This window comes from Alligator mississippiensis, unplaced genomic scaffold, assembly GCF_030867095.1.
Source record: "Alligator mississippiensis isolate rAllMis1 unplaced genomic scaffold, rAllMis1 scaffold_21, whole genome shotgun sequence".
In the NCBI taxonomy this organism is placed as follows: domain Eukaryota; kingdom Metazoa; phylum Chordata; order Crocodylia; family Alligatoridae; genus Alligator; species Alligator mississippiensis.
In genome coordinates, this window is record NW_026775376.1 from 136,467 (window position 1) to 153,336 (window position 16,870).

At 51.2% G+C, this 16,870-nt stretch overlaps 1 non-coding gene across 1 annotated transcript; it reads right to left on the reverse strand.

Annotated features, from left to right (window-relative positions):
* Positions 1–935: 935 nt before the first annotated feature.
* On the reverse strand, positions 936–1,018 carry TRNAS-UGA (transfer RNA serine (anticodon UGA)). The gene has a single exon. It is a non-coding gene; the product is annotated as a tRNA-Ser (tRNA).
* Between the last annotated feature and the right edge of the window lie 15,852 nt (positions 1,019–16,870).

Below are 16,870 nucleotides of genomic sequence, written 5' to 3' on the forward strand. Positions count from 1 at the left end.
CTAGCTGACATCAGCGCTTTTTCCTGCCCAGGGCAGGGGGTCGGAGTCGAGATCTACTCAGGTCCCTTCCAACCCTAAAACTCTATGAAACCTATTAAATCTCTTTCACATTCATAAAACAAACCTAGCCTTCCTGAGCATCTTGATAGTGCATCTAATGCTTCACTTACACTTCTTTCATCACCTGAGTTCGTGTTCACCTGAAGTAACACTGCTTGCTGGAGTTAAAAACAGGCTCCAGGGCACTGAAATAGGAGCTCCATTACCAGGAGACACTAGCAGACAGCTGAATGGCAGGAAAAAAGATAGGCTAATTAAGGCACATCAAGGCCATTAAGAAATGAGAGAGTCACTACCACCTGTGGAATTAAATGTGACATCCCCTGCCAGGCGATTGTTGTTAAACTTTGGGTAGACCAGGAATCAAAGCGGGGTGCAACCACACCACCTTCTCCCTAGATCTGCCCCTCTAGTTGGTGAGGGAGCTTCTTGCTTATAACTTTCAACTGGAATTGCCTGCATGGGGAGCTGGGGTGAACCAGGGACATCACTGGCTGCAGCAGGTAGTTCCCATCTTCCTATACCTGCTCCCTCCTCACTGCCTCCGCACCTCCCCTGTATCCCCCTTGGCCTGTGGAGTGAAAAAAATCTTACTGTGCTGTAAAGTACAAGGGGAGTCTAAAACCCCACAGCATCCCAGGCAGAGGATAGTAGACCCAGTGCTGTCTTTGAATTTGGGACTGTATTTTTTTAGAAATCACTTTGTTTTTTTCCAGTTTATTAGTTTGGATTTTGCTTTCCACCTCATGTAGAAGACTATAAGTTTACTTCCTTAAGAGCCCAAAGGATTGTCCTCCACACCAAGCAATTTGAAACTTTGTATAGCCAGAACTGAACATTTCATTGCATTGAGAAAGAACTTAAACAAACAGAGATGCTGTAAGAAGGATTTGAACCTGCATGGGGGAAACCCCATTGGATTTCAAGTCCAATGCCTTAACCTCTCGGCCATCACAGCCAGGTCTTGCAACATGGGACCCTAACCCATGGAAAAGAGAAAGACCAGAGGCAGAAGACAGCAGTGATGACAATGAATGATGAAGAAAAGCCTCGCTCCAAGTCCAGAATCTGGAAACAAAATCTATCACTGTGGCCATGGAGCGACTTCACATCCATTTGGTTACCCGGGCAGCGATCTTGCTGTCCTCAACCAGAGACGCTGCTTCTCGCGGGGGCAAAGACAGAGCTCTCTGCTGTCACTTCACTTCAGTGCTCTCTCTCAGACCAGGATGTCAAGCATCCAGAAAACCTCTGCTTCGTTTGCACAGATATTTGTTGGACTCCAACAGCAGGTGAACATGTGACATTTCTTCCTGTTGCACCTGCAGACACCCAAGGAGAGACAGGGCCCTGGACGTGTGGAGAGCAAAGGAGCTAAAGGAGCTGGGCAAGGGAGAGCATGTCTAGGTCAGAGTTTCTCAACGGTGGGGAATGATGAGATCCTGTGGAGGGTGTCTTGCTGCCCCCACTGCCAGGTGGCACCCTCACAGGATCTGAACAACTCCAGGAGAAACACCTGAGCCCACTATGATTTGGAGACGCAGCCTTCGGAGGTGGGGTCATGTGCACTGACATTGCACCATCGGATCACAAACAACGGTTTTCTTGTTCCCCGTGGTTCTCCAGACCTCTCTGGAAGCGTGTGTCTTGTTTCCTGCCCAGAGGGATTTTTATTCCCTCCCAACTCCCACAAAGCCTGGTTGGCCCTTAAAGGCGATTTCAGGGTATGAGGGTTTCTTTTGACAGCCTCTGTTCTCCTGCAAAACTAGCCTCCTTCAATGGAGTGAATGAGGAAGTAATCTTTACTGCAAGTCTCCAATTATGAATACTTTTAGCAAATCTTGGAGTATTGCTATCCAATACAGAATCACATACACAAATACACATACGTGCATTTCATACATGTATAGACTTCATGATCTAAGTAGAAATAAGCAGTCTTACAAAGTAAAATCTTTACATCTTCAAAAATCAAAAAATTCTAGAGCCTCCCAGCTTGTTGGGGACATGTTACTCAGATTTGGAGAGAGGCAAGGATTTCTTAGGGCGATATCTTACGTTGGAACAACTTCATAGCTGAGACACAGGGAAACCACCTTTTGAATCTTTAGACAGTCTTCCTTAGATCAAGAATATCCTGCATTGGAAAGCTTGTCTAGCTCTATTCCAACTATGCAGCTGGTGTAGTGAGATAGAGCACCCTGAGAGATCCTTGCCTCCCACATCATCTCTGTACTGTCACGGCTACATCACTCTTACACTATGAAATCTGAAAACTAAGTACTAAAAGGCATTAGATCTTCACTTAGGTTTGAAGGTGGGAACCTCAACAAAGGACACCAGAGGGTGTCATATCACAGGGAATGGATCCCTTTTCCATCCCACTCCTTTTATCCTCCTTTCATCCAGCATTACCAGACAGACCTTTGCCAATCTGGGGGAGAAAGGGGATGATCTTGCATCATCCTGTTGGTTGAGATAGAGGATGCTAACCTGAAAATTTAATTAACATTTTATGTCCTAACACTGGCTCCTCTTTTTAAGAAATTTCTTTTACCCCGACTCAGTTTCTATTCTACTTCCCTTTGCCTCATTTGCTAATATGGCCTAACTTACACATAACACAGCTAAAAGCTGACAGGAGCTGGTATACTGCAGCTGACAGGATTGTGGCTGAAGAGAAAGGTCTTTGCCCTCACCCCCTATTCATCAGGTTTGTCTTTCCCCTCCCTGCCTTCAATGCAAACAGGCAGAGCCTCTTCCCACCCCACACCATGGAGGGACACCACGAGCCGAGCAGCCACAGCCCTGATCGCTGCCTGCACTCCCATCCCAAGGAGGCAGGTGATGACATGTGCTTGCAGCACCCACCACAGCCTTCCTCTCACATGCTGACAAAAGGGAGAAGCCAGGAGATAACCCAGTCCCTCGGGCTGGGAGACTGTGCTGCTGCATTTCATTGGGAGCTTAATATGTTGTGAGTTCAGCAACAACGCTCTGGGCACTCCTGGGCTGAACTAGCAGTTATTTCCTATTATAACTCTCTGGGATCATATCCAGGGTGGATCTCAACAATTGCCTCAGTAGATGTATGCAGATCTCGTAATTGCTCTGCCTCTGACTTGATACAGTCAGTCCGTTGCAGAGAGAAGAACCAAGAAATGTCTCTGGATCCTCAGGGCAGAGAACGTGGAGTCCCCAGTGCTGCAAAACTGCCACAAGCAAAGCGAACCCTGCGGTGCTGAGCATGAGGGCGTTAGCCGTAAAGGGACAGTGCAAGGAAAACACAACGAGACATACCAGAGCTGCTCCCGCAGATGGAGCCTGACTCAGAGCAGCAGCAGAAAGAGCCCAGGCAGGTCCCTGTAGGATGCCAAGATGAGGCAAGGGGAAATTTGGGAAGAAACCTGAAAGGCAGATGGTGCAGGTCTAGACACGTGCAAAAGCATGAATACGGTCCAAGAGCAGAGCCCGCAGCTATGCTCACCTCACACCAGCTGTGAGAAAGGCCCTAGAAACTAGCAGCTCCAATGACAAGTCACAGACCCAAGCATGCTCTCACTGCACCACAACACCCCCACATATTTCTAGCCCTTGACACTCCTCTCACCACCTACATGGACACAGAAGTCTCTCTTTTACTGTCCCAACACAGCACAGAAGAGCACCCAGAAAGTCTTTCTGTAGGAGCAGCTTCCCCATGCATGGCCCCAAAGAAGGTGGGTGAGGATTTGAACCCAGAATCTTTGCTCTAAGACACCTGGGTCCATGCCATTAGGCCAATGGGGCTGAACATACACAGCTCCTCAAGAAAATGAATTTTTCCAACTACATGTAACTGTCTCTGCCTCCACACGACTTAAGAGCATGGAATGGCAACCTTTTACAAGCCGTGGGCCAGAACAACTTGTTTCCAGTCCAGTATGGACCGCGTGGCTGAAGCAGCATGTCAGTGGCAGGGAGCTTCTCGCTGCCCATGCCAGGACCAGGCAAGTGCCAATAATGAATCAGCTCTATGGAGTCAGCGTCTCCTCTGAGTCGTGAGGTTGGGAAGGACCATCGTCTTCTACTCCTACATCCTGCGCAAATGCAGGGTGCACTGGATGAAACCCGCCCTTCTCCAGGCACTACCCCACCTCCGATGAAACAGAGCTCACGGGTGCCCTGGGCACCTTGTTCCCTGGCCCTGCTGTTATGACAGAGTTGCGGAGCGTCTGTCTCAGCGCTCAGTGCAGACGGCAGCTTCTGCAGTGGGGGAAGAAACTTCTCCTCCCTCCTCTCTATGGCAAGCTGTCCAAAATCACTGACTGTCCTCGTGTGCCCCCTGAACTTTCTCCAAGCCAACCTCACCTGGTTCTCCCAGCCCTTCCACATATGGCTGCATTTCATCTCCTTTATGCTTGTGATTTGCCTTCAACCCAGCCTGCTTCACAGACAGGATGGTCCCCTCTTCGATAGTGGGACAGTATGGCTATATTGGCAGAAGGCAGGGCAGGGTAATACTTGGGGGAGTAACTCATGCAAGGAGGCATAAGCTTTCCTGGCGCAGCTGACTTCATAAGAAGCTACGCCCGTGTTGATGAAGGAAGCCATCTTCTGAGGAAAGCCTAGTGAAGAGCCATACAGCATGTTACAGTTGCTGCAAGGTATTGCCTGAAATAGCAGCCCTCAGTGGCTTGCTCGAGTAAGGACTACTAACCCACTTTTCTGCCTCAGGGACCAGACTGTAACTTCTGTTGCTGGTCCAGGCACACCATGTTATGCCACTATCAAATCCTGCACCCCAACTCCTGGTGCCTTTTATGACAACATGCTCCTGTGAAAATACAGCTCTTGTGAGGTTCACTCCTGTGAAACCTGAGCCAGCGCTTCATCCTCCATCAAATCACAGGAATGGGCCACTGTGATTTATGCCAGATGTGAGGGCAACACCACAAGCATGCATGGCTTCTTGAGGATACTGCCCGGCTTTGGAGCATGGATTCAGGAGTATGCGCCATGTGCAGGAGCCTGTGAGGAGGGAACCGCTTACCAGAGAGGAGACAGCGGGGCCCTGCTGGCACTGGGTGTGCAGCTGCCAGGTTGGGCTGAAGTCACATTGACTCCCTGGGGCCAGACCCTGGGGTCAGGTCAGGTCTGTGAAGACCTTGCCTCAAACCCAGGCCACCTGCCCCCACCACCAACTTCTTTAACTTGTGAGAAACACTTCTGTCTTAATTCCCAGGGCAAACTAGTGCTATTCACAGGGGTGGGTGAGGAGTCCCTACATGTGGGCACTATGGCTTAGTTGGTAAAAGCATCTGTTTGGTAACGAGGGGATTCCAGGTTCAAATCTCAGCAATGCCTGCTACTTTTTCACCACAACACAAGGTTTCCTACCTTCAGAACAGGATTGAACCTGGAGACAATACTAGCTTTCTGGCTCCATCTTCCCACCTCTTGGGACTTTGATTGACAGCTAAACCTGTCTCCAAATAACAAGAAATGGGGTCTGCTGAGAGGTAGGTCAAGTGCTGTATTTACGGTGGGGAATCATCAGGAAGAGTGGGATCCCTTCCCTGTTTCTAAGTGGAACTGCAGCCCTGTGCAATGTAAACCCCCATTCTTCATAGGAAATCCATGGGTCTGAATTTTTTTTCATGTCAAGAGACGATCTCATGTTTCAAAGGTTGTCTTTGGTTGATGCAGGAAGACCCAAGTGAAATTCAACTTGTAACCCGGGTAGCGGCCCAATAGTTGCCACCTGTGACGGCCCTAACCAGAGGGATTAATAAGCAATAAATATGTGCTTCTTGGAGGCATTCAGTATTTTTCCTAACAGGTAATTTTAGCTAATATAAAGACTGTGAGCTTGCAACCCACAAATGGAACTTGTCTGTCATAAGTTTAACCAAAATGATAAAATTAACTGTTTGTATTAATTGTGGAACTGACTGGGCCCCATAGGCAAAGCTGTAGCTGCAAGATTAGCTGACCTAATGCTTTTTGCTCAGGGTTCAGCCTTGACGATAAAAACTGGATCTGACCGCCTGGCACACCCAACACGTTCCAGAAAAGCACGTCCCAAGAAAGCATATTCAGAGAAACCTAAAAGGGTTAGGCTTAGTAATGTTAATTTCAAACCTAAAGATGCTGCACCGTAATTTGCTTATTGGATAAACCCAAATCTGGGTAGTAACCTTTTATGATAATTTTAACCCCTTTCAATCCCATAGGGTAACAGCTATAGGGCAATACTGTGAGTGGCCCCGAGGCCAACAGATTAACATAAGACTAGGTATAAAAAACACATGCATCAGATGACCAGCAGGAAGGAGGGAACAGAACGGTCATTTCTGTCCCATGCCCAGACCCCAGACTCCCGGTGTGAGTGAGGATCGGATCCTGAGCAAGGGACCTTCCCCAGTAATCCCTCTGACAGTGTCAATCATCAAGGACGCCTGACTTCACTGGAATCACTTGGCGCCACCTGGCATTGAGGGACTATCGATAAGTTGCCAACCCATGTCTGTCTATTTGTTGTTTTGAACAGCCCAGTGTGGCTAATACCCTCACAGTGCCCAGCTGGCCTGTGACATTGATGTCCGTCTTGCTGGGGTCGTCTGATCCCAGCGGTCTTTCCTGCCCAAGTGCAGGGGGGCTGCACCCCATGATCTGTAAGGTCCCTTCCATCCCCTAACAACTATGAAGCTATAAAACTATGAAACCACCAAGCTCCAAGACCAACTGCCAAGACCACCTGCCATGCCCAGCTGGTAAGCCCTGCACATGGAGGAGGACTTTGGGGGACGGGGGCACTGAGCGCCAGAGGTGCACGAGCAGGTCCAGGTGGCCCATGAGCCGCAAAGGAATCTGGCTTCCTAAGTTCAAGAGAGGCATGTTGTCCTCCTCGAGAGCACGGTGGTCACCCAGGAGCTGCTTCTAGAGCATGCAGCATCTGGATCACAGCTTCCTAGACCCTAAACCCTGGAGGCTGCAAGAGGGAGAGGAACAGTGCAAAATACCCTGGTCTGATTTGGTTTGCTCTGCCTTTCAGCATCCTCTGTCTAGCACTGAGACACACGATACTGAGCAAGAGGGATCTATGGGCTGACCCAATAAAGGGCAGTTCTTATGATGTGTCAGTCAAACTGGCTCACTTCCAATGGCCTGATGTATAAATCTCTGGACTTCTCAGCCATAGTTTGTGAGTTCAAAGCCCACCTGGAGTAGAATGACTTAACTTGTAACCAGGGTGCAGGTGAGCTCAAAAAGCTAACTATTAACCAGGTTGCTTGTAAAACAAAGGTGTAGCCATAAGCATACTGAGTTCAAAATGCTGGCCTGGTGCTCAAATGCTTTAAGGATCTGTGAGTTGAAAAAAAGAACTCAAAAAAAAAAGTCTAAGACCTATGACTGGGGCTTAGATGCCTGCACCTCCAAGGATGTTTAGGATATGTTGGTAGATCACTAGAGTCTACAGTGGTTGACATCAAATTAAGTGTAAATCCCTTGATGCTCCTTCAGTTTGCCCCTTAAGGAAGTATTTAGTGTATGTTGGCTCAACATTTCTTTGCTCTTGTCTGGAGTGCTGTGAACAGTTCTGGCCTCTGTGTTTTAAAACAGAAAGGGAGAAGTTAGAAATGGTCCACAGGTGGGCAGCAAAGATAGTCCAAGGCTTGGAAAGCAAATCATACAGTGAGAGGCTGTAGAACCTAGGGCATATGATAGCAGTCTTGAAGTACTAGCAGGGCTGCCATAAAGAAGGAAAGCACCTTATTTTCTCTTGCTGCAGACAGGAGGGTGCAGGCCAATGGTCTGAAGCTGACAGGGGAGCACAGCCGACCCCAAGCAGATCATGCTAGTGAGGTCACGGGGAGCCCATACACTGACTGAGGCTGAGGATGGGGCTGACTGCTCTCCCAGTGGGAAAAGGAACGGGAAGTAGGGAAGGAGGATGCATGAAGAGCTCCGCAAGGCCAGAGCAGTATACCTGGAGTTGGAGAACAGAATAGGGTGGATGGAGGGCACAAGCAGTGGCTGCAGAGCAGCAAGGTGGGAAGAGAGGTGGGTGGGATCAAGGCAGGTGGAATCCCAAAAGGGGGGATCAGGGTAGGGGAACAGTTCCCACACCCCAAGCTAAGGAGCTATGTCCCCTGAGAGCCAAAGAGCTATGGGGCTCTGGGGAAAAATACATGGTGACAGGGGTCACAAACTGTACAAAAAATCCCCGAGGCTCCCCTATACAGGACACAGAGCGCCACGCAGCACGGTGCACTGGTTTACTGTGACTTGAGGGACAGCCCATGGCCATCTTTGTGAAGCAGTCCCCAGAACTTAGGGACTCCTCCTGGCCTCTCAGTTGGACACTGACTGTTTGTCACCATCCCTTTAGCTACGTGGAGCTGCTCTGGGCACTTTTGCCCCCTCCCCGGCAATGGCTTTCTATAGCACTTGGTGGTGCTGCCTGCCAAAGGTGGAGACCCTGGTACCACCAAGCAGGATGTCCAGCTCTTGATGTCCCCTAGGGCCAGGCACTGAAGAGACCCAGCCCCCAGCAGAATTTCATAGATTTTGTAGACATTCGGGCTGAAATGGACCCCAGAGGATCATCGAGTGCAGCCCCATGCCCAGGGGCTGGAAGTCAGCAGGGATCATAGGATCCCAGCAAGATAAACATCCATATTTGTCTTGAAGGTGTTCAAAGTGGGTGCTTGAACCACCTCCGGCGGCAGTCTATTCCAAACCTTGGGGGCTCAGACAGTAAAGAAGTTCTTCCTTATGTCCAACCTGATTGGTCGCGGTGGAGTTTGTGACCGTTTGATCTTGTCATCCCTTGGGGCGCTCTGGTGAACAGACATTCCTCCAGACCCTGGTGAACACCCCTGATAAACTTATAAGTGGCCGCTAGATTGCCCCTGAGCCTGCGCTTTTCCTTGCTGAAGAGTCCCATGGCTCTCAGCCTCTCATCATAAGATCTGCTTTCCTGACCTCTGATCATGCGCGTGACTCTCCTCTGCACTCTCTCAAGCTTCTCCACATCCTTTTTGAATTGTGAAGCCCAAAACTGGACACAGTACTCCACCTGTGGCTTCACCAAGGCCGAGTACAATGGGAGAATGACGTCCTGGGATTTGCTTGACACCACTCAAGGATTTGCTTTTGTGCCTGAGGTTCCCAGGCAGTGCCGTACAAATCCATTCCTTACTGGTTGAAGCCACCATCCCTCGTGGTCTGTCAAAGGGCACGTGTTGAAAGCTCCGGCCACGCTGCTTTCCACTGAGAGCTCTTGTAGGGTGGGAGGAGCAGCATTTATTTTCTGCCGCGCTCCATCTCCCTCCTTGTTCCCGGTGCCTATTCCAGGCGGGCCTACCGACAAACTCAGGGGAGACAGCCAGACACCCTCCAGAGGTTGGCATTGCCAAGGCAGGCTCTTTCTTTGCACTGAGAAACCCCCTGAGTGCAGTTCTCAATTCCTATGAACACAACAGGGAATGTTTCAAAGGACCTGAAGAAGGGATGACGGAAAGGTACAAAATGTATTAGCACTTTTGGGCAGCATCCAAAATGAGGGAAGTCAAATCAAATCAAATCAAATCAAATCAAATCAAATCAGCTCTGCCTCCCAACTTTGCAGCAGGGAGCACTGACCATCATCATCCCTCACTCCTATGGACATGAGGGCCCTTGCTGAAGCTCTGGGGCTTTGCACCAGCTGTAGGACCTCAGGAGGTTATTGGTGACTTGAGGCCTAGGCGACTGCTGCAACAACACCCCAGGATCACCAGTCACCTCTGCTCCAAGCTCTGGAGCAAGCTACCTCAGCGCACAAAGCGGATGTAAATTGTACCAGAGATAAGGTGCTGTGTGCCAGGCACTGACACTGCATTTTGCTAGGAGCCTCGTCTCCCTCCTTCATTGCTCCCATCTGCCTTTTTTCAGAGCAACTCCCTCCCTGGCTGCAGAGAGATCTAAGGCTGAGCTGCCCTTCTCTTGCCTCCAAGCCCCCTCTATTTCCCCAGCCCCATCCCAGCTCTTGAGGCTGCAAAGGTTGGAGTTCAGCATTTCTCACTTTAACCATGGGGAGCTCTCAGGCTCTGAAAGACAACAGGTGTTTTACTCCATCAGTGCCAACAGTCTCAAGGGGTGACCAGTGTTCTTCTGCTGGGTGGGCAGTGCAGCAACCTGGAGAGAAGGGGTGGAGCTGCCCGGTCTCTCCTAGTAGCTTCTAACAAATGTTTGCCCTAAATGGCTTTTGTATTGAGTTGAGAAGAGTGCAGTGATTTGATGTTTCTAGCTCCAAGCTGGTCCTACGCTGAGAAGTAAATATGCATCAAAGCACGGCAGCTGCTCTGGGCTAGGTGAGAAGCAGCCAAGCCTGGGCTGTGACGGCACTAGACACTCCCCAGGAGCGCTCGTGCCGGCTCTTGGGAGGGCGAAATCCCTAAGGATTGGTGTCTCAGCAGCCACTTGGTGCTGGTGTTATGCCTCCTGATCATCACCTCTTCCCTTCCCCACCTCGTATGCCTGTCCTTTCCTCCTCTCAAAATACCCCAGACCCTGTGAGTTGATATAAACAAAACATTTCTTCCTCCTTTCAGTGGTTTCAGACCCCAAGCAGCTAGCGTGCATCTCATGCCCGGAGGCCAAAGCTGACCGCAATGGAGGTGGTGAGCAACAAGGCAACTCACAGAGCGGCTCTAGTCAAAGACGCTTCCCAAGCCAATACAGAGACGTTGCTGGCTGCAGGGAGCTGCGGTGGAAAAAAAAACTCTTGGGAAATCCTCTGGTTTGACTTCATCTTTCAGCTTGGATCTCATCCAGATTTTTTTTCCCCAAAGGAGTTCAGTGCAGGTGTCTTTATGCACAGCCATCTGCTGGAACCAAGGATTGCAACCATTTAGTACAGGGTGGGCAAAATGGCAGAGCTGGCTGCTGGCCAGACACCATTTCCTTGCAGCCTCTCCCTGCGCCGCTCCCAGCCAGACTCCACGGAGAGTCCCGAGCAGCGTGGCCGTGACAGCCTGGGGCAGCAGACCCCGGCCCTGTGCTGCCCAGCCCCACACTGTCACCGCCATGGAGGATGGCTGGGCAGGGACCTGTTCTGCAGGGCCAGGCTGGGATCCCTGCCGCATACAGGTACTACGTGCACAGTCTCAGTGCCCCCTCTCCCCACAGTGTGGAGCACACCGTAACATTAACGTGATTCCACAACACCCCATTAAAAGTACCTTGTAGATCCACCAACTGATCAAGAGGCCTGGACAGCTCGTAAGCAGGCGAAGAACAACAAAGCATGTGGTGCTGATCGAATTCCAGCTGAAAGTTACAAGCAAGGTGGAAAAAAGCTCTCTCACCAGCTACGAGGGCAGCCCGAGGGGGAAAAGTGGTACAGTTGCACCCCACGTTGATATCTGGTCTACCCAAAACATTAACAACAAGCATCTGGCAGTGGAAGCAGCATTTCATTCCACAGGTGTTAGTTAGTGACTCTCCCATTACCAGGATCTGCTCCTTCCCCACAACATTTTCTCATGTCTGCAGTCAAATGTACAGCTCTTCAGTGGTCTATGGACTAGATGTACAGGTCTTCAGTGATCATGTCCCTATTTACTGGGTGATTTCCTGCCTCGTATCAAGGAACTGCTGTAGCAGAAGGAAAGGAGCCATTTCATTCACTAGTAAAATAAAATAAAAAGTTACCTGGACTGGGGTGATGGGGGAGGCAGAATAAATATCAGCAGCACTTCACTTCCAGTCATCAAACAGGGATGGGATTGTGACTTTGGCCTTAATTTGGAGGGAAGGAGACCATCAACCTGTGTCGATGATCCATGAGGGTCTTTCATCCCTAACTGGCCAGTGGCTAGAAAATGATATTTAGAGGTTTGCTTTCAGGAATTGGCTTGTAGGTAAAGTAGATATGTATTAGAAGGGTGGTCAGGAGAACAGCAAGGGTGAAGTGGTTTCCAAAAGCCTGTTTGTGATGAAGGTTCACAGCATTCAAGGCAGATTCTGTGTGTGAAGCCAACAGACAACCAAGCAGAGAAACGTGAACAGTGTTTCCATAACAGGAGATAGGCTTGTTGCATCGACTAGGTCAGAGTGTCCAGCTGCAGAGCTCTTGGGATTTCCAGTTTTGTTGTCTGGACCAAATTTAGAGGCTGGGGCTTGCCCAAATTAAGACATCGGTAAAAGACCAAGTTAAGATGTGTGTATATGATGGGAACGTGGGAACAAAGGAATATGCTGACAGGACAGAACATGGGCAGTATGTCGATCACTGGGAAACCAATCCCTGGTACTTGGAGAAGAAGAGTCATCAGGAAGAGAAAGAATACCAAAGGAGGGACTTCAGAGCTGCAAAGGGTCCCTGAGGGGGGACCCCAAGGCCACCATGGACTGAGCGTGCCTCACCAGCCCATCTCCCCCACCCCACTGAGGGGGGTGTTCCTTGGCCCTCGACCTCCAGGCTGCTGACATCTGACATTCAAGAGAGAACCGCAAGGTGAAGCTCGGGCACTGGCCAGACACCTTCCCTCTCTGACAACCCCTAGGACTGATACATATAGAATCGGGGGGTATTTTATTTGCCTTGCCTGCATTATTCTTATCTGCTTTCACTGTGTATCAATAACATTTGCTTATTATCAAATGGAAGAAGTCGTGCTCAGTCTGAGGGTTTGAATCTGCCCAGAAAAAGGTATCTGGGTCATAAATCTAGTGGCAACACTAACTAGGCCCAGACCTATTCAATTTCTTAGTTTAAATGGCACCCTTTTCCCTTCCCTCCATTGCAACGAGCCATGAAATACCTAGAGGAGTTTACACAAATTACAACCGATAAAACATAATTGGGGGGAAGAAGGGGACAGCATGGGTAACATGAGAATGAGCATCTATTACAAAGCACCAAACCAGATGGGGGACAGGGAAAACAGCAAGGATGATGTCCTCCTCTTATACAGAGCATGCAACCAGGGAATACAGGAAGAAAAGAGCAAGGGTGTTGGTATAACCTGAGTCCATTACTGATGACCAATCCAGGTTTGGGGAACAGCAAGGATGATGTCATAATGGAGAATTAATACAGACCTCCAAACAGCCTGGGGGAAGGGCAAACTGCAAGGGTGATGCCATAATGCATTTCTATAACAGACACCAAACCAGGGAGTTGGGGGAAGGGGAAAATAGCAAGAACCTTGCCTGGGCCGACTGGGAAAAGCAACAGTGACATTGCAGTGGATGTCTATTACAGATTTCCAAAGAGTCATGGGGAGGGGAACCCCCAAATTGGGTGCGGGGAGAGTGGGAGCCTTCATTAAGCCACTCTCCAAGGCAACTATACGGCAGGCCTTGTGAGAAAGACCAAGGAAAGTGTAGGTTCCTCAATGAACATGGAAAGCAATCAAGTAATGGGCGAAGTGCAGAAGGTTGCTGCAGAAATGGTCAGGAAACATGAACATGGAGGAAGGATCTGAGTGCCCAGTTAGGAAGTTTGCAAATGAAGAGCAGTTTAGATAGTCACATGACTGAGCTGACTGGGCCAGGGATGAGCTTGCCTGGAGCTGGGGGTTGGACTAGACAACTTCTTGATGGTCCTTCCAGGCCTATGGTTCAATGACCCAGAAATTGCAGGGTCCCACCCCTACTCCACCCAGTACCTTCTCTGTCTGCAACTTCTCCAGCTGAGATTTCAGGTACTTCCAGGTTGCCATGACATAGGCTTCAGCACCTCTGTACTCCTGAAAGGCAGCTGATTCAAGCAGAGAGGTGCAATGGACAACTTCAAAGCGGCCGGTTTCAACCAGATTTGCTGAAAATAATTGGATTCCAGGGAGTTGGGTCCCAGCACTGTAAAAAATGACTGCTTCTGCACGGTTTAGCCCAAGAGCACAGCAAATCCTGAAGTCTCTGTGGAGAAGAGAGAAGAGGACATTGTATCTAGAGACTGGGTGAGTTGAGCCCAGGAGGGGGAGGCCCCTCACCCCATGCCTTGCCCCAGAGCCAGGCAATGCCCTCCCCTGAGGCAGATCAGAGTTGGGGGTCCCCTAGCGGAGAAAAGCACCTGCTCCTTTCTCCACAGCCACTTGGCTCTCTCATCACAGCCATCTCTTCCACCCTCCTTGGCATTGCCCTTCTCCTTCCTCACACCAGGGCCACTGGGCTCTAGTCCTCACCTCAGCCAGGGCTGCCCCATGGGCCAGTGCTTTCCAGTCCTCAGGCCGTGCGGGCAGGGAGGGATCATGGTCACACACTAGGGGGAGTATCCAGAGGGCTGGAAATGGACCCAGAGGCTGCCCCACAGATCCACACTTCGTTGGGGGCACCGTGTGCCCAGACAGAGGCATCAGTCCTGAAAACATGCAGACTAAAGAAAGGAGACTGCCAGGAGCTCACCAGGGCTGCTGCCCTCGCCTGGGCACTCCAGGTTGCAGTGGGCACCAGGGCAGCTGGGCAGCGTTGTGACATCAGCCAGCTCCCAACAAAGGGCGGTGAGGCTGGCAGCGCAGATCCCTCCCCCAGAGGACGCAGTGCTCACCTCCCTTCTCCACGCTCCCTCCACTCGAGGAAATAGTCCCCTTTTGAGCCCCAGGTGAACCATGACTGTCTGCTGTCTTGCACACCCTGCAGTGCTGCCACTTGAGACCAGTGGGCAGGACTCCCTCAGCTGTGATGAAGGGCAGGAGCCCAGGACATGGGTTTGGGCTGCCAGGGCCAGCCTGGGCAGGTAGACTCAGTGTGCACCTACTTGCACTGAGACCAGTGAGTGCCAAGTGACCTAGGGTGAAGTGGTCTTGGGGAGGAAGCAGAGGTTAGAGTAGGCAGGGCCTGGGTGCCTGGACTGCTGGGTTCCCTGCCAAGCTGTGGGAGGTGAGGAGGGCATAGTAATTAGAGCAGGGGTGCGGGAGCATGGACCTAGGTGGACAGACAATGGGTTGGGGATGGGGAGGGGCAGGGCAAGAAGCTGCAACCCCGTACACAAAACTAAGTCTCCTTCCATTCATCAGCCGCAACACACCACTGCTCTGCACCATGGACCCACCTCTGTCCCAGGCTCTGTTCCTGCCCCAGCAAGAGGTTTCCGGCAGCCCCAGGGAGTGCTCCCCTCAGGGCAGGAGACCTGAGAGAGGCGGGCATGGGGAGCGCGAGTCATAGGGAGACAAGAGCCTGTGTCAGTGGATGATGCCAGTGGCCGAGCTGTCGCTCAGGCAGGGGTGTGTGTCTCAGCACAACTGATGACATCTGCAGCGTGGTTCCAGGAGTCCTCCACCTGGACAAGGTACTGCTGGAGCAGGGGTGTTGCAGGAGGCCCAGTGGGATTGTTGCCCTCCCCTAAGGAATGAAATGCTCCCTTCCACTTGCTGAGAAGACAAGCCCCCACAAGCTTCTGCGACAGCTGGAGAGCATGCACCCATGGGTGCTAGAGGAAGAGGGCATGTGTGATGTGCTCTGACATGAGAAGGGGCTGGCCACTTCCACAATGTATGGGGGCAGCTGTCTCAGCATGTTTGGGGAGACAGGACATGAAAGGCACAGCTATAGGGGCTAATGGGTAGAGCAACCCCCTCCAGAGTCTCCCAGTCATGCCCTGTGATCCTCCCCTGTCTCTCTGGGTAGCTGCTGTGTTAGGGAGTTGCTGTCGTGACCTCGGAAAAAGATGCAACCGGTTAAACTCTGGACTCCTGGCAGGGTGAATGCAGGATTGATATGGAGAGAGATCGATATGGTCCAGGGGGGCTAAGACAATAATACGGTTAACCCACATCAGAACAGTCCAGCCACAAGCAGTGTTACCCAGCACTGCTTTCGCAGCCCAAGGCCCTGCAGAAAGTGGCACAGTTTTGCAGCCTGCCACTCAGGGGCTTGTGGCTCTGAATGGTCCACCCAGGTCACTTGGTCCCCTCTTGGGGAGCTCATTGCAGGCCCAGACTGAGTTGAGGCTGGTATGTAACCAGCCCCCCAAGGGCTCTGCATCCAGAGCGTGTGCCGGTGGGTGCAAAATGTGTGGGTTCAAAGTAATGGGGTACTGACACTGCCCGTCTTCCACAACACCCCTCGGACCCAGCTTGTGTGGGTGGGCCCAGGGGAAGGCTGTGACTTCAGCTGGTGCATGGGTATTTTATATGGGGCTTGATTGAGGTTGGGGAGAGGGCTGGGGAATGGGTTTGATCTGGCATGTGCAGCACTCAGGCCTTGTTCTGCATGGTGGTAGGGCCCCATGCAGGCCTGTGGGGCAGGCTTGGCACAAGTGTAGAGTCCTGGAGTCCTGCTGGCTAGTTCTGTGCCAGGCGGCCAGTGGAGAGTCACCACCAGAAAGGCCTCCCACTTCACCTAGAAGCTGCTTCTCAGGCAGGTTCTCCTTTTGATGGGACAGGTGCACCCCAGTGCCTGTCACAGAGACCGATTCACAAAGATTGCCCTCTTCCCACCCTGAGCCCAGCTCTCACCTGCAGAGGCTACAGCCCCAGCCAACCATTATGCTGGTTTTTGTGCAGCTCTCGTGGGTTTTCACTCCCCGTGCGTCTCGCACAGTGACACCGGGCCGAGTCTGCAGCCTGGAGCCCGGTTGGGCTGCTGGAGGTGTCTGTGCTGATGGTGAGGCAGCTTTGGAAAACAGTGGTGTATCTAGCGTCTCCACCACTCCAGATACCTCCGACCCACTCCCGCCCTGTCCCAGCGCTGAGTGAATACACTACATATGATATGCAGCTCGACTGAGGGTCTGTCCAGGCATCACCACCCTAGGGACAGACTCTTTCAATGACACCTGGGACAGGACAGCTAATGGAGAAATGCACACCGTGTTAGCTAATGCACCCTCCCTCCC